Source organism: Solanum verrucosum, unplaced genomic scaffold (genome assembly GCF_900185275.1).
Source record: "Solanum verrucosum unplaced genomic scaffold, falcon-dt-bn FXZP01000210.1, whole genome shotgun sequence".
Taxonomy (NCBI): domain Eukaryota; kingdom Viridiplantae; phylum Streptophyta; class Magnoliopsida; order Solanales; family Solanaceae; genus Solanum; species Solanum verrucosum.
The window spans coordinates 503,339-518,643 of record NW_026020045.1 but is presented as its reverse complement, the minus strand read 5'-3'; the positions used below and the strand labels follow the sequence as shown (position 1 = coordinate 518,643).

Sequence of the window (15,305 nt, the reverse complement as noted above, 5' to 3'; positions counted from 1 at the left end):
AACCAGACAACTTAGTGAAGATTCCTTGTGACCCTGCTCTACTTGTTTACACGCTAGATTGTTTTCATTTCTTATCAATCTTTATTTACTGTTAATATTTAGTTTGCTTGCAAAAAATACCCACTCTCTACCTACATTTGGGACAATGTTGACTGTTTTTGGTGGGGGTATTCCACTGCTCATCTCTCAATGTCCTCAGCATTAACAACACCCCTTGTTTGTGTGAAATGTGACTGTTCTTGTGCAAAATTGAGTCTCAGTTTTGATCAATATCGATGACTCATATAATGCTCATAATTGAACGAACATGAATGTACGGATACGATGAGACCAAGTGAAGTTATATAGTCAATATGTGAACTTTGCATCTCGTTGTGACTAGCCAAGTATCAAATTGATTCTCTTGTGATGAACGTTGCACACTAGCAAAATTGTGGAGTCTTGCTTGACTTTGGTGTCAATGCCTTGTGTGATGAGCTTAATGTGAACCATGCATGATAACACCTAGAATTTTGCCCGTTGGTCCGGTTGACTAAGTAATGCTATTTCTCGATATGATCTTAGGCAACTTCGAAGAGTGTGAGCTAATTTGACATATACCTCTTTTGTGGCCCACCTTGTGAGTGTGTGAACCTCTTTTGAACACCCTTTGAGCCTTACCTTTCTTTGGAAGAAACTTGATGAAACCATGACCTTTCTTAATCCACTACCCATAATCCTCGTGATTCGTGATTGATTAAATAGCCAACTTAGGCCAAAAACCTAAGTTGGGGGTGTGGTGAAAAGAAAAGGCGAGTCAAGAAGTGCAAGAAAAGTCCCCTTTAACCCATGGTGTTGAGAAAAATGGAACCCCTCCATACAAAAATAAAGAAGAGAAAGAAAAGAAAGAAAAAGAAAACGAATGAAAAAGTTGTGAAATAAAGTACAAAAGAAACGGGGTTCCGAACAATCCATAGAAGTGAATAATGGGATTACTTATGAGCACTAAAGAAGATGATAAATGGAGAGGAAAGGGAGTGTTGAAAGCACCACATTTTACGAGGATGAAAGTCACTGAGCCTAAATGCCCATACCTTTCACTCAGCCCCAATATAAGCCTTGAAAAGACCTTTTTTATCTTGAGTGAGCTAAAACAATTATTGATTGGAAAATACGGTCAAACCTATGGGTGAAAACATGCATTGTGTTCTTCTTTGTGAGAGTGAGCGTTGCACTTGATTCCGGAATTTGAAATGATAAAACCATTGTGTGTAATATGTAATCATTCTTTGTGTGAGGGCATTTGAATACCTTTGTTGAGCTCGAACTTGCATTTGAAGCAAGTATAGTGAGCTTGAGAATTTTTGACAATGGTGTGTCACAACTTGAATCTTTGAGGATACAATTGATCCTTGCATGAGTAAGTTGAGCCTTGTTGTGTACATTCATGATTGAGTCTTGTGTAGCACTGTTAGAGACATCCTTTTTGAACTGCTGAACTTGTGTTTTACTCGAGGACAAGCAAAAGTTTAAGTTGGGGGTATTGATGAGTCCACAATTTGGACTCATTTAAGGTTATATTTTAATAGAATTAGTGTCCTCAAATACATATTTTGTCTTAATAACTGATGTAAACCCTTGAGTTTCAGGTATTTGGACTTAGAGACAAAGAATGGACACTATTAGGCAAAAAGGAACAAAAAAAGCGTTAGGAATGAATAAAAGAAGGCTTGATGATTGATGATGTCGTTCGGCGAATCGCCAATATCATTTAGCGAAATGCCAAATCGCCAAGATACCGCCTAAAGCTACAAAACGTTGGAGCTAAAATGGGGTGAATTCGGCGAATCGTCGATCTAGTTGGCGAAGGACAACCAGGTCACCAAAAGTACGAAAGAAGATACAAGCAAGTGTTGATAGGCGAGATGGAAGGATAATGGGTGAATGCGGAGTCATTCGGGGATACCGACCTAGATCGCCTAAAGTTACAGAAGCCAGACCAAGAAAAAGCAAAAAATGAAGGCGAGATGAAGAGCAATTGGCAAATCGCCGATCCGTCAACGATACCCGACTTACTTCGCCGAGTAGCTCTGAGTAGTGACATTTCAGACTTGTTTAAATTAGTCTTGGCTAGAGAGAGAAATTCATTCAGTAAGGGAGAAAAGAATTATTGAGAGAGAAAACACTACCAAAGGGTTGGGAGAGTGATTTTAGCAAGATTTTGAGAGAGATTTTGTAAGAGAGAAGATTATCAATTGAATTTCATCTTGTACCCAATTATGGGGGGTGATAATTAATTCTGATCTTTTTATTTTTGAGATGAGTGGCTAAAACCCTTTACTTGGGGTTTTGATCATGAAGCCAACTGTTGAATATACTTAATGGGTGTTTGTTAATTGCTCTGAATGGTGCTAATCTGAAATGGGTCTAAGTTGTTGCTGTGTTTCGAGATTGAATTGCGTTACGTTGTGTGTCAATTTTAGTGTTGTGCACTTGCTCGAGAGAGAAGTGTAAGGCCAAGGTGGCAATCTTAGCATCCTTAGTAGTGGGTTTTGTTAGTTTCAGCTCGGGAGAGTGAAACAAGGAGCTTGTCCTTTGTATCCAGCTCGAGAGAGTGGATTTGATGAGGGTAAAAAGCTGGGCTTCATTCAATAGTGTTGAAGTTCAAAAGAATTCAACATAGAAAAGGTAATTGTTCGAGAGAAAGTTACTTTATATATGGCTCGACCTACCCACAACAAATTAGTCTATTATGAGCAGTAATGTTTACCATTTTGTTGAGATTCAATAGTTGGCTGATCAATTCCCAAGTTTTACTTTAATCTTTGATTACTTGAGTTGAGCTATAAGTTTGAATTGGTAGTTAAAACCCGAAATTTGAGATTTGAATATTAATTGTGCAAGAAATGTTTGGTTGAAGAGACTGTCATTGTACTTCCATTTAAGTGATTCGAAGGAAGCACTACTCCCTGTGGGATCGATCCCAACTCACATAGTTGGGTTATTATACTAAAGAACGATCGTTGGCATTTAATATTGGATGAAATGCTACTTGATACGTTAATCAGCCAACAATGGTTCTCGAGTGCCAGTCACGTCCAGGGTGTAGGCTCGGGGCGTGACACAACATTTCTAACTCTACGAATAGTGATAAGGTTTGTGTACACTTTATCCTTCTCATACCTCACTCGTGAAATTTCACTAAGTATATTATTAATTATTGTTGTTAATTGACAACTAATATGAGATAGAGAAAGTATATGTTAAGAATTTATATTTAAAATGAGAGTAGATAACAAAACTAACAATATCACGGAGGACCAAGAATATATATTTAAGAATAATATTTATTTCATATAAATAATTGACTTTTTTAATTAACATAAATAAAGTATACATTTATATTTATTACTATTCTTCTTCTTATTATTATTATTATTATTATTATTATGTTTATTAGATAACTTTCTTTGTTATATTTGTGATTATTTTTTGGGGGACGAATTGTTGTATTGTATCTGTTAGTTATATAGTAGTAGTAACAACATTTGTAAAAGTATACATTTTTATATTATATTATAATAATAATAAGCAAAGGGAAAAAAATAATACTCAAACTTAAATTTCACTCCCGCCATCTTATGTGCACCCTTTCACTTCTCTGTAAGTCCCTCTCCCCTCCCCCTTATTTATCTCAGTTTTTAATTTGATTTGAAATTTTTATGTGTAATGATTTTCTAATTTTTTTCATAATTTTTACAATATGAAATTTTTAGGTTGATTGAGATCAGTTTTTACAATATAATTTATTTTTATTTTACTCAGTCTTATATACTAAAGTTCTTGTTATGCGTGAATTCGGTGAAAGATTGAACCACAAATTTATTATGGAATAGGGTTTGAAAAATACTTTAACTTTGACTGAAATTGCTATTACGATACCAAACTTTATGGAGGATCTTTTACCCCCCATGAACTATTTAATAGTGTATTTTTTACCCCTTGAATTATTTAATAGTGTATTTTTTACCCCTTGAACTATTTAATAGTTTATTTTAAAGGTATATATGTGCCACATGGACAAATTACTATTTATAATTATGCAATATTTTTTATGTCCACGTGAGCACATATATACCTTTAAAATACACTATTAAATAGTGCAGGGGGTAAAAGGTCCTTTCCAAAGTTTTGTATCGTAACAACAATTTCGATCAAAGTTCAGATATATTTCAGACCCTTATCCCAATTTATTATATTCAAATTTATTTGTAATAAGTTATTTTCACGGTTTAAATCGGTGAGTATTGTATTAGAACATATATATTTTTGTTGATGTAAAGATAATTTTCCGTCTGTATGAGTTTTATAAATGATATTGAAATTTGAGATCTATATCCATAGGTTTTAAGAATTTCAAAAAATTATAGGTTTGTTTATTTCTTTGCTGACTTTGTATTTTTTCTTAGTTTTTATTTGTTAAAACATTTTAGGAAAGAATTATCCAAGACATATATATTTTCTCTTTGAAATTATATATACACAGTTACACATAAAATGTCACTCCCCGAACCTACATCCTGGACGTAACTTGTCACGACCCAAAAATGGACGTGATGACACTCGTCTTATCCCACCAAGACAAGTCAGCCTAAAACCCAACCATGGTGATAAAGTACAGAAATAAAATAAATTAAAGGTTTAATAACAATCACTAATGTGGATAACAAGTAATTTAACCAAATCTTCTAATCCTGGTTGTCATGTGTACAAGCCTCTAAAGTGTTACAATTGATTCAAAAGAAAAAAAATACAAGTCTCAAATGACATTGTTTCTAGAATATATCAAGATCATAAGTAGGAGTAAAGAGGTCTGTTGAGATGATAAACAACTACCTCACAAATGTCCACAGGAAGCCGCAGACAAGAAAAGAAGAGAAAGTATCACGAAGGTCCGGGCTAGGGACCTACAAAAATGTAGAAGCAAGGGGTGAGTACCAAACCATACGGTACTCATCAAGTAACTTCTAAACACAAGCTAAGGGAATAGAATACAAGTACTCCTTACACCCCAACCGAACCTCCACAACTACAACCTGCATAAAACTAGCCCAACCTAACAGTTCATAATTTACATAGCACACAACTCAACAACAACACTCTAACAATTACATATCCTCAACAACAAGCTCATTATTCATCAATCACAAGTTCCACATAATGGCACTCACAAGATTAGCAAAACACAATATCAAGTTCACTAATGATAAAGATGTGCAATGCAATGCCAAGTATAGTGATGCATGTCTGGCCTAGTGATACACACCCGCTGTCTCTCAGTCCGAGACCCATGGGGAAAATATCTGTTCATGCATCCGTCACGGCGTGCGACACGACCCTCGATAATAAAATCTTTCGCGGCGCACGACACCTTCTTGAAATGGTACATCATCTTTAATTTCTTATTCTTACTCAATCCACATAACACTTATCACAATCATGTCTCAGAACCAATGCAAAAAAAATATTCACATAAATAATGAAGAGATGACCATTTTCATAACAATGTACAATTCACAACAACACAATCGTGATACAACATCAACAATGAATCAACATGTCTTTCAAACCATTCTCAACATATCACACACCAATAATTAATCACATTGCCTTTTATTACCCTTTTTCCATCATTAAAATTATTCAACATGGACAAATCAACAACCCATTACCAAGTCTCATTACTCCCCAACACATACCACAAGGAAATACATGATTCTATGCACTTAACAAGGGTTTAAAAACTCACTTGCCTCAAATAATCGAACAATTACTCTGGGACTTGAGCCTTCCCATTTCGTTGGGCTTCCAAATCGATGCAATCTATTCAAATAAATAATCACAATAAAATTTTTGAAACTACACCTCCTATATCACAATATGTCTAGCTTAGACTCAAAAATCACCCAATATATAATCAAGTTTCTAATCTTGATGTCAATTAACATGACAACTCTCATATTTTTCAAATTTCAAGCTTAGGGTTGAATTTCAATTTTTCTAATATCATAAATATAATGATATTCATATATTTTTATATCCTTATATTTAATTACACATAATAATGTATCAAACTAGGATAATTATATAATATGATGGTTATAAGACATATTTGAAAAAGAAAAGAACGGAAGCAGTACGTTTTTCTATTGAATAGCTAAAACTAACGTTCCTTTATCACTTGGCAATGATTAACTAATGATTGGGCTACAGGTTTGTCCCCCATAACGTTGCACACAGTTAACAATTCCCACTTTCTTTATCCCAACCTAATTGACATAATAACAATACAATTTCAATGTCATTTCAAATATAACGGTAAGATACCAAAGACTAGATAATATTTACCTGAAAGTGAAGTTTGCGATTCCCACGTCGGTCGCCTCTTAGAACAGGTGATTTCTGTTCTCCTTTTATTTTCTTAAATTATGAACCAAAAATTCTCAACCCTAACAATTTATTTCCTTATAGGGGTTAAGTGGTATATTGCATTAAACAAATTATAAACTTAACCCATAAGTATTAACTAAAATTAGTTATTTAATAATTAACCGTCAATTAATTAACTCTAGTTAAACGAATTTCCAAAATTTCTTAAAATGACCTTCCGGGCCATTACATTATCCACCACTAAAATTCATGTTCATCCTCGAATATATACAAGAAGAATGAAGAATAACCGACGTTACCAAAAGCCTATGGTATAATTTCCAGAGTCAATGTTTATCTCTCCAAGTGAGCTCATCCTTAAGACCATTCCATCAAGAGTAACTATTAAGAACTGAACTGTCGAATCAAAATTTGGCAGATCTATAAATAAAGAGTGATTATAAAGCCACAAACTAACTCATGAACACAACCTACACCGAAACCCACTAGACTATAACACAACCATCATGACGAATCTTTTCTAACATAACCACAATAACCTTCTGAATCAATATCGGCTACAACCAAAAGTGAACATGAGCCAACCACCACACACTCATAATGCACAAACCATGATGGATCTTATCAAGATTTCATTCTCACAATATAATATTTTCACGAGCTTAAGTTATAAAAATATGATCTTCAGATGTCGAGTACTCATCAAAAGAAGATCAAACATATCTAACCTAAAGATGAAAATTGTCCAGTAACCGCCCAGCAAGGCGATACACCCAAGTATATTGAACCCCTAACAAAACTGTCAAAATGCTAGATCAATAACTATGATTGTAGACAAACCTTAAGAACGACAAAACTAGATCCAATGGTCTCCACATTCAATAAAACATAGCCAAAAAGTGATACCGGTGATGAGATAAATCTTAAGTTTGTTAGACAACTGTCACGCCCCGAGCCTACACCCTGGGCGGGACTGACACTCGAGAACCATTGTTGGCCCCAAGCGAACCCTTGGTTTGACTTACTTACTCAACTGAAGACTTAATTCAACAAAGACAAGTCAATGCAATAGACTGGAATGTTATAATGGAACATTCAACTTGGCCATTAAGGCAAACTCAAGTCTTAACATAAGATAATGACAATGAAAATACTAAAGAACTAACATCTGACTGTCTATGAAGCCTCTAAAACAACTGAGATGGATGTCGGGACAAACCCCACAACATCCTAATGAATGAAATACTGAAAGAACTAAATGCAATAAAAAAGGAGTCCTCCGGAATGCAAGGAGGCTCACCAACTAAGTCTGAAGTGCTCAACTCGATCAACGATGAGGTCGATGCCGATCGTAGGTACCTGTGTCTGCATCATAATAAGATGTAGGCCAACTGGCATCAGTACATTGAATGTACGAGTATGCGAGTTGGAATGCTAAACACAACATAAGCTTGAAAGGAATCTGAAGAACTTACCTGGCTCAACTCAACTCAACATAACTGAACTCATTTCAATATAAAGTAGTTTAAAACAAGTGCAATATAAAGAAAAGCTGTTTAAAACATGATGTCAACTTTGTGTGTATGCAAAGACACATATAACTCTGAAATGCATGTAAAAATACAAATAAACTGTGTATTTAAGAATATAATTACTTCTGTGGGAGTTTCTCTAACCGACAACCATCACGTAAGAGCTATTGTGATGATACATCATTTTGCCTCACGCTGCCAGGGTTGTCCCATACCTTGCCGAGGGTATAGAACCTGACCTACTAAGTGGATCCACTAGTCTATGCTAAAAAGCACTAAAGAAATCATCTAAAAAGTATGACCCTTTTCTACCCATGGTGGCTACATGGTTTATGGGGGCTGTGAGTTTTCTGAACTCTCCTCATATTGGTGCACAATACTACTCCCAAAAATATTAAATTAGCTCTTATGTCTAAAAACATACTTCTTTCTGTGATTTGAGATTAGTGCTAAAAAACATAGCTCAAAGTCTATCTTGGAAATCAAAGTTTCCTCTCTTGCATCATTTAGAAAGCGATTACTCTTTTTTGAAAACTAGCCCAAAGGCTCTTTGGAAATCGAGGTTTTCATTCTAGTTTAAATGTGAAAAACATCTTAAACCCTTTGGGAAGACATAGTCCTTATATTTTGAAGAATTGAACTTCAAGCTTTGCTCTTTAATCATTACTCAACTTGAACTGTAAGTCTTAAAACATAGTTAAAACATTTGGAAGAGACTTTTGGATAACTCTAAGAACTTCTCTTGACTTGACTCTTACTTCTCTTGACTTTGATCTTAACTTTCCTTGAATTGGATTATGGATTCAAGGTTCATGATCTCATGTTTATGGATGATTTCATGATGTTCACATGTACCTTAGAGTGTTGGAATCAACTAGAAAAAATAGGTACATTGCTAAGGAACAAGTACTAAAAGGTGGGGAACGAATGGGGAGAACTGGCGTCCCTGGTGCTCTTAGAGGTGCGGGGCGCCATCCCTCAAAATTCAGAGAACAAGTTGGGGCACGCTGGCTGGCGCGGCGCCCCAAGGGTGAAACTTCAGAAACCATTTTGGGGCGCGCTGGCTGGCCCGACGCTCCACCCCCTTCCCAAGGTGTTTGACGACTTTTCCTGCTCATTTTTCATCTCTAAACTCTCTAAACTTCAATGGTTCTTTCCCCAAATACTTAGAATCATTTGTTCCCTCAATATACATAAGATTCTACTAGAAAAACACAATTAACAACATGAATCAATCTCAAGAAAACTCCAGCAACACAACCCACACGACTTTAAACGAATTTCAACAAGAACTAAGGATTTACTTTCAAATCTAATAATTTCGCTGAAATTGAATCATGATTGGCACATGGGTGAATTAAACCAATGCTATGTGATCTCACATACGTTGTAGTGATCACCCCTGACGAAATACACAAGCTAAACTCGACGATCTTGACGAATCTTGCTTCTCTTCTCCTTTTTCCTCTTCTTTTCTCTTTTCTCCAAGCCCTAGTGTATTTTGGTAAAAGCGTAAACTGATATAATTCTGATTAGACCCTAAATTAATTACCAAAAATGAAATAAAATAATTGGGCAAGGAAAAGACCAAACTACCCTTTCAAAATCCGAATTGGACTTTCCTTATTCCAGTAGCCCAACTTCCAAAGGGGATAACTCATTTATACAAACTTGGAATCTCGCAAACTCAGCGGAGTTCGAAAGAGCATTCCAAGAGCTTTCCTACCATATCTGGAAGTACCTCTAACTCATCCTGAGCTAGAAGTTATGGCCGTTTGAAGTTGACCAAAACTCAACTTATTCTAACTTAACAAAATTTCCAGATTTTCTTTCTTTCCAAAAATGACTATTTCCAATTATAAGCTTCTTCCTAGTTATTTAAAATTGCGAGATGTTACAATATCTCCCCCTTGGGAACATTCGTCCTCGAATGAGATTACCCTTACTAGGCTAAGGGTGTAACATTTAACATTCAGTTCAAGCACCGACAAGCAAATGCAAAACAACATGCCAACTTATAAATAAATACTAAGAAAGGATTAGTACCTTAATTCAGAACTTCTCCGGATTCAAAGAGATGTGGATATCTCTTCTTCATATTCTCCTCAGCTTCCCAAGTAACTTCTTTAACAAATTGGTTCCTCCAAAGGACTTTGACTGATGCTACCTCTTTTGTTCTCAACTTGCGAACTTGACGATCTAGAATTTGAACCAGAATCTCTTCATAAGATAAACTGCCCTTGATCCCAATATTTTCAGTTGGTATGATCAATGAAGGAACGCCCATGCACTTTTTCAACATGGAGATGTGACACACCGGATGAACCGCGACTAACTCTTGTGGTAGCTCCAACTCATAAGCTACATTACCTACCCTTTTTGATATTCTGTAAGGGACAATATACCGGGGACTAGGCTTCCCTTTCTTATCAAATCTCATAACACCTTTCATTGGTGAAACTTTAAGATATACCCAATCATCTACTTCAAACTCTAACTCCTTTCTCCTAACATTAGTGTAGGATTTCTGATGACTCTGCGCTGTTTTCAACCTCTCTTGAATCACTTTCATCTTCTCCATAGCTTGATGAACCAAATATGATCCTATCAACCCTGCTTCACCAACTTCAAACCATCCAATATGAGATCTACATCTTCTCCCATAAAGAGCTTCATAAGGCGCCATTTGGATGCTCGAGTGGTAACTATTGTTGTAAGCAAACTCAATGAGAGGTAGGTGATCATCCCAATTACCTTTGAAATCAATCACACATGCCCTTAACATATCTTCTAAGATCTGAATAGTGCGCTCTGCTTGCCCATCTGTCTGAGGATGAAAGGCAGTACTTAAGTTCACCTTTGAACCCAAGCCTTTCTGAAAATATTTCCAGAACTGTGCAGTAAATTGTGCACCTCTATCTGAAATAATGGAGACCGAAACCCCATGAAGTCTTACCACCTCTTGAAGATACAACTTAGCATAATCCTCTATTGAATGGGTAGTCTTTATCGGCAAAAAGTGGGCTGATTTTGTCATTCTGTCGACAATCACCCAAATAGAATCATGCTGTCTGCGAGACCTTGGTAAACCTGTGATGAAGTCCATATTAATCATCTCCCACTTCCATTCTGGAAGTTCTATATTCTGAGCCAAACCACCGGGCCTTTGGTGCTCTACTTTAACTTGTTGGCAATTTGGACACTTAGCAACAAGTTCTGCAAAGCCTTTCTTCATACTATTCCACCAATACACCTCTCTCAAATCACGATACATCTTTGTGGAACCCGGATGAATGGAATATCTAGAGCTATGAGCCTCCTCCATGATCCTCTCTTGGAGTCCATCCACCATTGGTACACACAACCTACCTTGATATCTCAATACTCCATCTCACCCTTGTTCAAAAACTAATACTTTTTGCTGATGAACATTTGCCTTCAATTCAAGAAAAAATGGATCTTGGTCTTGATTTTCTTTCACTTCTGACACAAACGAAGATTAAACCCCATTCATCACCACTACTCCTCCTTCCGTGGGATCCATTAGTTGGACTGCTAAGCGTACAAGTCTATGCATATTTTTTGCTAACTCTTACTTTTCCTCCTCAACATGTGCAGTACTACCCATAGACAACCTACTTAAAGCATCAGCAACAACATTAGCCTTACCTGGGTGGTAAAGAATACTCATGTCATAATCCTTGAGTAATTCTAACCACCTCCTTTGTCTGAGATTAAGCTCTTTCTGAGTGAATAGTTATTGAAGACTCTTGTGATCAATGAATACATCAACATGAACACCATACAAATAATGACGCCATATTTTCAAAGCAAATACTACGACAACCAACTCTAAGTCATGGGTTGGGTAATTCTTCTCATGAACTTTCAACTGTCTAGAGGCATAAGCTATGACTTTGCCATTCTGCATTAACACGTAACCCAAACCAACTCTAGACGTATCACAGTAGACAACAAAGCCTTGCATACCTTCTGGTAAAGTCTAAACTGGGGCAGTAGTCAACCTCTTTTTCAATTCCTGAAAGCTTTTCTCACAAGCTTCAGACCATTGAAACTGCATTGTTTTCTGAGTCAACTTGGTTAAAGGGATGAGTAACCCTCTACAAACCTTCTATAATAGCCAGCCAAACCTAAGAAACTCCTAATATCATTTGGAGATATGGGTCTAGGTCAATTCTGCACTGCCTCAATCTTTTGGGTATTAACTCTAATTCCATCATCGAAAACTATGTGGCCCAAGAACGCCAAAGACTCAAGCCAAAACTCACATTTAGAGAACTTAGCATATAACTCCTTATCTTTCAAAGTCTAAAGAACTATTCTGAGATGGCTTGTATGATCTTCTTCATTCCTTGAATAGATTAGTATGTCATCAATGAAGACGATAACAAACATATCTAAATAAGGTTGAAAACTCTATTCATAAGGTCCATGAACGCTGCAGGTGCACTAGTTAAACTAAACGACATGACCAGAAATTCATAATGACCATAACGGGTCCTGAATGTTGTCTTGGGAATATCACATTCTCTTACTTTCAACTGATGGTAGCCAGATCTGAGGTATATTTTTGAAAAACAAGAAGCACCCTGAAGCTAGTCGAAAAGGTTATCAATTCTCGAAAGAGGATACTTATTCTTGATGGTTACCTTGTTCAATTGGCGATAATCTATACACATCCTAAGGGAACCATCTTTCTTTCTCACAAATAAGACCGGAGAGCCCCAAGGTGAGACACTTGGTCGAGTGAAACCCTTATCTAGCATATCTTTCAACTGCTCTTTAAGCTCTTTCAACTCTGCTAGTGCCATTCTATATGGCGGAATATAGATAGGATGAGTATCTGGAAGAACATCTATACCGAAGTCTATCTCTCTCTCAGGAGGGACTCATGGTAGATCATCTGGAAAAACTTCTGTAAACTCTTTTACTATAGGAACTGACTGAATATGAGGTATCTCAACACTAGATTAATTAACTAAGACTAAGTGATAGACACACCCCATGGAAACTAACTTTCTTGTCTTAAGGTATGAAATGAAACGACCCTTAGGCACTGCTGAACTACTTTTCCACTCTAAGACTGGCTCATTTGGAAACTGGAACTTGACAACTCGAGTTCTACAATCAACTGAGGCATAACAGTCATGAAGCCAGTCCATACCAAGAATGACATCAAAATCTACCATGTCTAACTCAATTAAATCAGCCATGGTACTCTTGTGATTGACGGAAATGGGACAATCACAATAGACTCTCTCTGCTAGAATAGACTTACCAACAGGTGTAACATAAGGAGTTACAAAATACAAACTCGTGTCCGCAACCATTTTTGGAGCATAATGGGACAATTGGGTGAACTTCAACCCATATTCATGAACACTCAAAGAATCTTGCTTAAGTGTAAGGAACTCTCGTACCTTAGCCTCTTTCAGTTCTCGGGGAAAGAAAAGCCCCAAGAAAGTCTCCTCAAAACAAGCCCAACTCGAAGATGGTGCATCCTCAGCTCTACCCCCTTTCCACTGATCAAACCAAGTCCTAGTAACATTCTTCAGTTGATATGCAGCTAGTTCAACTCACTCAGTATCGGCAACATGCATGACCTCAAATACTTTCCTTAATAAAATTCTCTGGATCCTCAGTAGTGCTCAAACCCGTGAAACTTAGAGGATTCATCCTCAAGAACTCTTGGATCCTAGAAGTATCAACACTTCCTGTCTAGATCCTTTTTGTTTCCTAACTTGTTTGGTCACAACTTGGCTCAACATCCGGATAGCCTCACGGAACTCAGCATTGGTAAGTTCTCCTTGAGGTTGCACTTCGGGTGCATTTGGTAACTCTTGTTCCTCAACATTACGTCTAGCAGGACGACCCTTGACAACTCTTCGTAGAGGCATGATTATTTGAAAACGTGCGCAAGCATGAATTAAAAGGAAACTTTTTAGAGATCAAACTCTAACGTACAAATTGAGTGTGAAAGAAGTGAGAAAATTTCCTAAGTGTTGCAGCCCCCTAATTATAGTTGTGGCGCTTCACACTGATAACTAGGACTCTATAGACGCAGCTTCATAGACTCTCTAGGACTCTTGAACTCTGTGCTTTGATAACAATTTTTTCACGCCCCGAGCCTACACCCTGGGAGAGACTGACACTCGAGAACCATTGCTGGCCCCAAGAGAGCCCTTGGCCTGGCTTACTTACTAAGCGGAAGACTTAATTCAACAAAGACAAGTCTATGCAATAGACTAGAATGTTATAATGGAACATTCAACTTGGCCATTAAGGCAAGCTCAAGTCTTAACATGAGATAGTGACAATGAAAAGACTAAAGAACTAACATCTGACTGTCTATGAAGCCTCTAAAACAACTAAGATGGATGTCGGGACAAACCCCATGACATCCCAATGAATGAAATAATGAAAGAACTGATCAACGATACGCTGGATGCCGATCCTAGTTACCTGTGTTTGCATCATAATAAGATGCAGGCAAACTGGCATTAGTACATTGAATGTACGAGTATGCGAGTTCGAATGCTAAACACAACATAGACTTGAAAGGAATCTGAAGAACTTACTTGGCTCAACTCAACTCATTTCAATATAAAGTAGTTTAAAACAAGTGCATTATAAAGAAAAGCTGTTTAAAATATGATGTCAACTCTGTGTGTATGCAAATTTACATATAACTCTGAAATGTATGTAAAAATACAAATAAATTGTGTATTTAAGAATGCAATTACTTCTGTGGGAGTTTCTCTAACCGCTAACCTTCACGTAAGAGCTATTGTGATGATACAACGTTTTACCTCACATTGCCTGGGCCGTCCTATACCTTGCCAAGGGTATAGAACCTAAACTACTAAGTGGATCCACTAGCCTATGCTAAAAAGCATTAAAGAAATCATCTAAAAAGTATGACCCTTTTCTACCCATGGTGGCTACATGGTTTATGTGGTCTGTGAGTTGTCTGAACTCTCCCCATATCGGTGCTCAATACTACTCCCAAAAATATTATATTAGCTCTTATGTTTAAAAACATACTTCTTTCTGTGATTTGAGATTAGTGCTAAAAACATAGCTCAAAGGCTATCTTGGAAATCAAAGTTTCCTCTCTTCATTTAGAAAGCGATTACTCTTTTTTGTAATCTAGCCAGTAGGCTCTTTGGAAATTGAGGTTTCCTTTCTAGTTTAAATGTGAAAAACATTTTAAACCCTTTGGGGATACATAGTCCCCATATATTTTGAATAAATGAACTTCAAACTTTACTCTTTAATCGTTACTGATCTTGAACTTTAAGTCTTAAAACAAAGTTAAAACAT

At 36.7% G+C, this 15,305-nt stretch overlaps 1 pseudogene; it reads right to left on the bottom strand.

The window, feature by feature from the left end:
- Positions 1-10,023: 10,023 nt before the first annotated feature.
- Positions 10,024-13,312, bottom strand: LOC125821774 (uncharacterized; annotated as a pseudogene).
- Between the last annotated feature and the right edge of the window lie 1,993 nt (positions 13,313-15,305).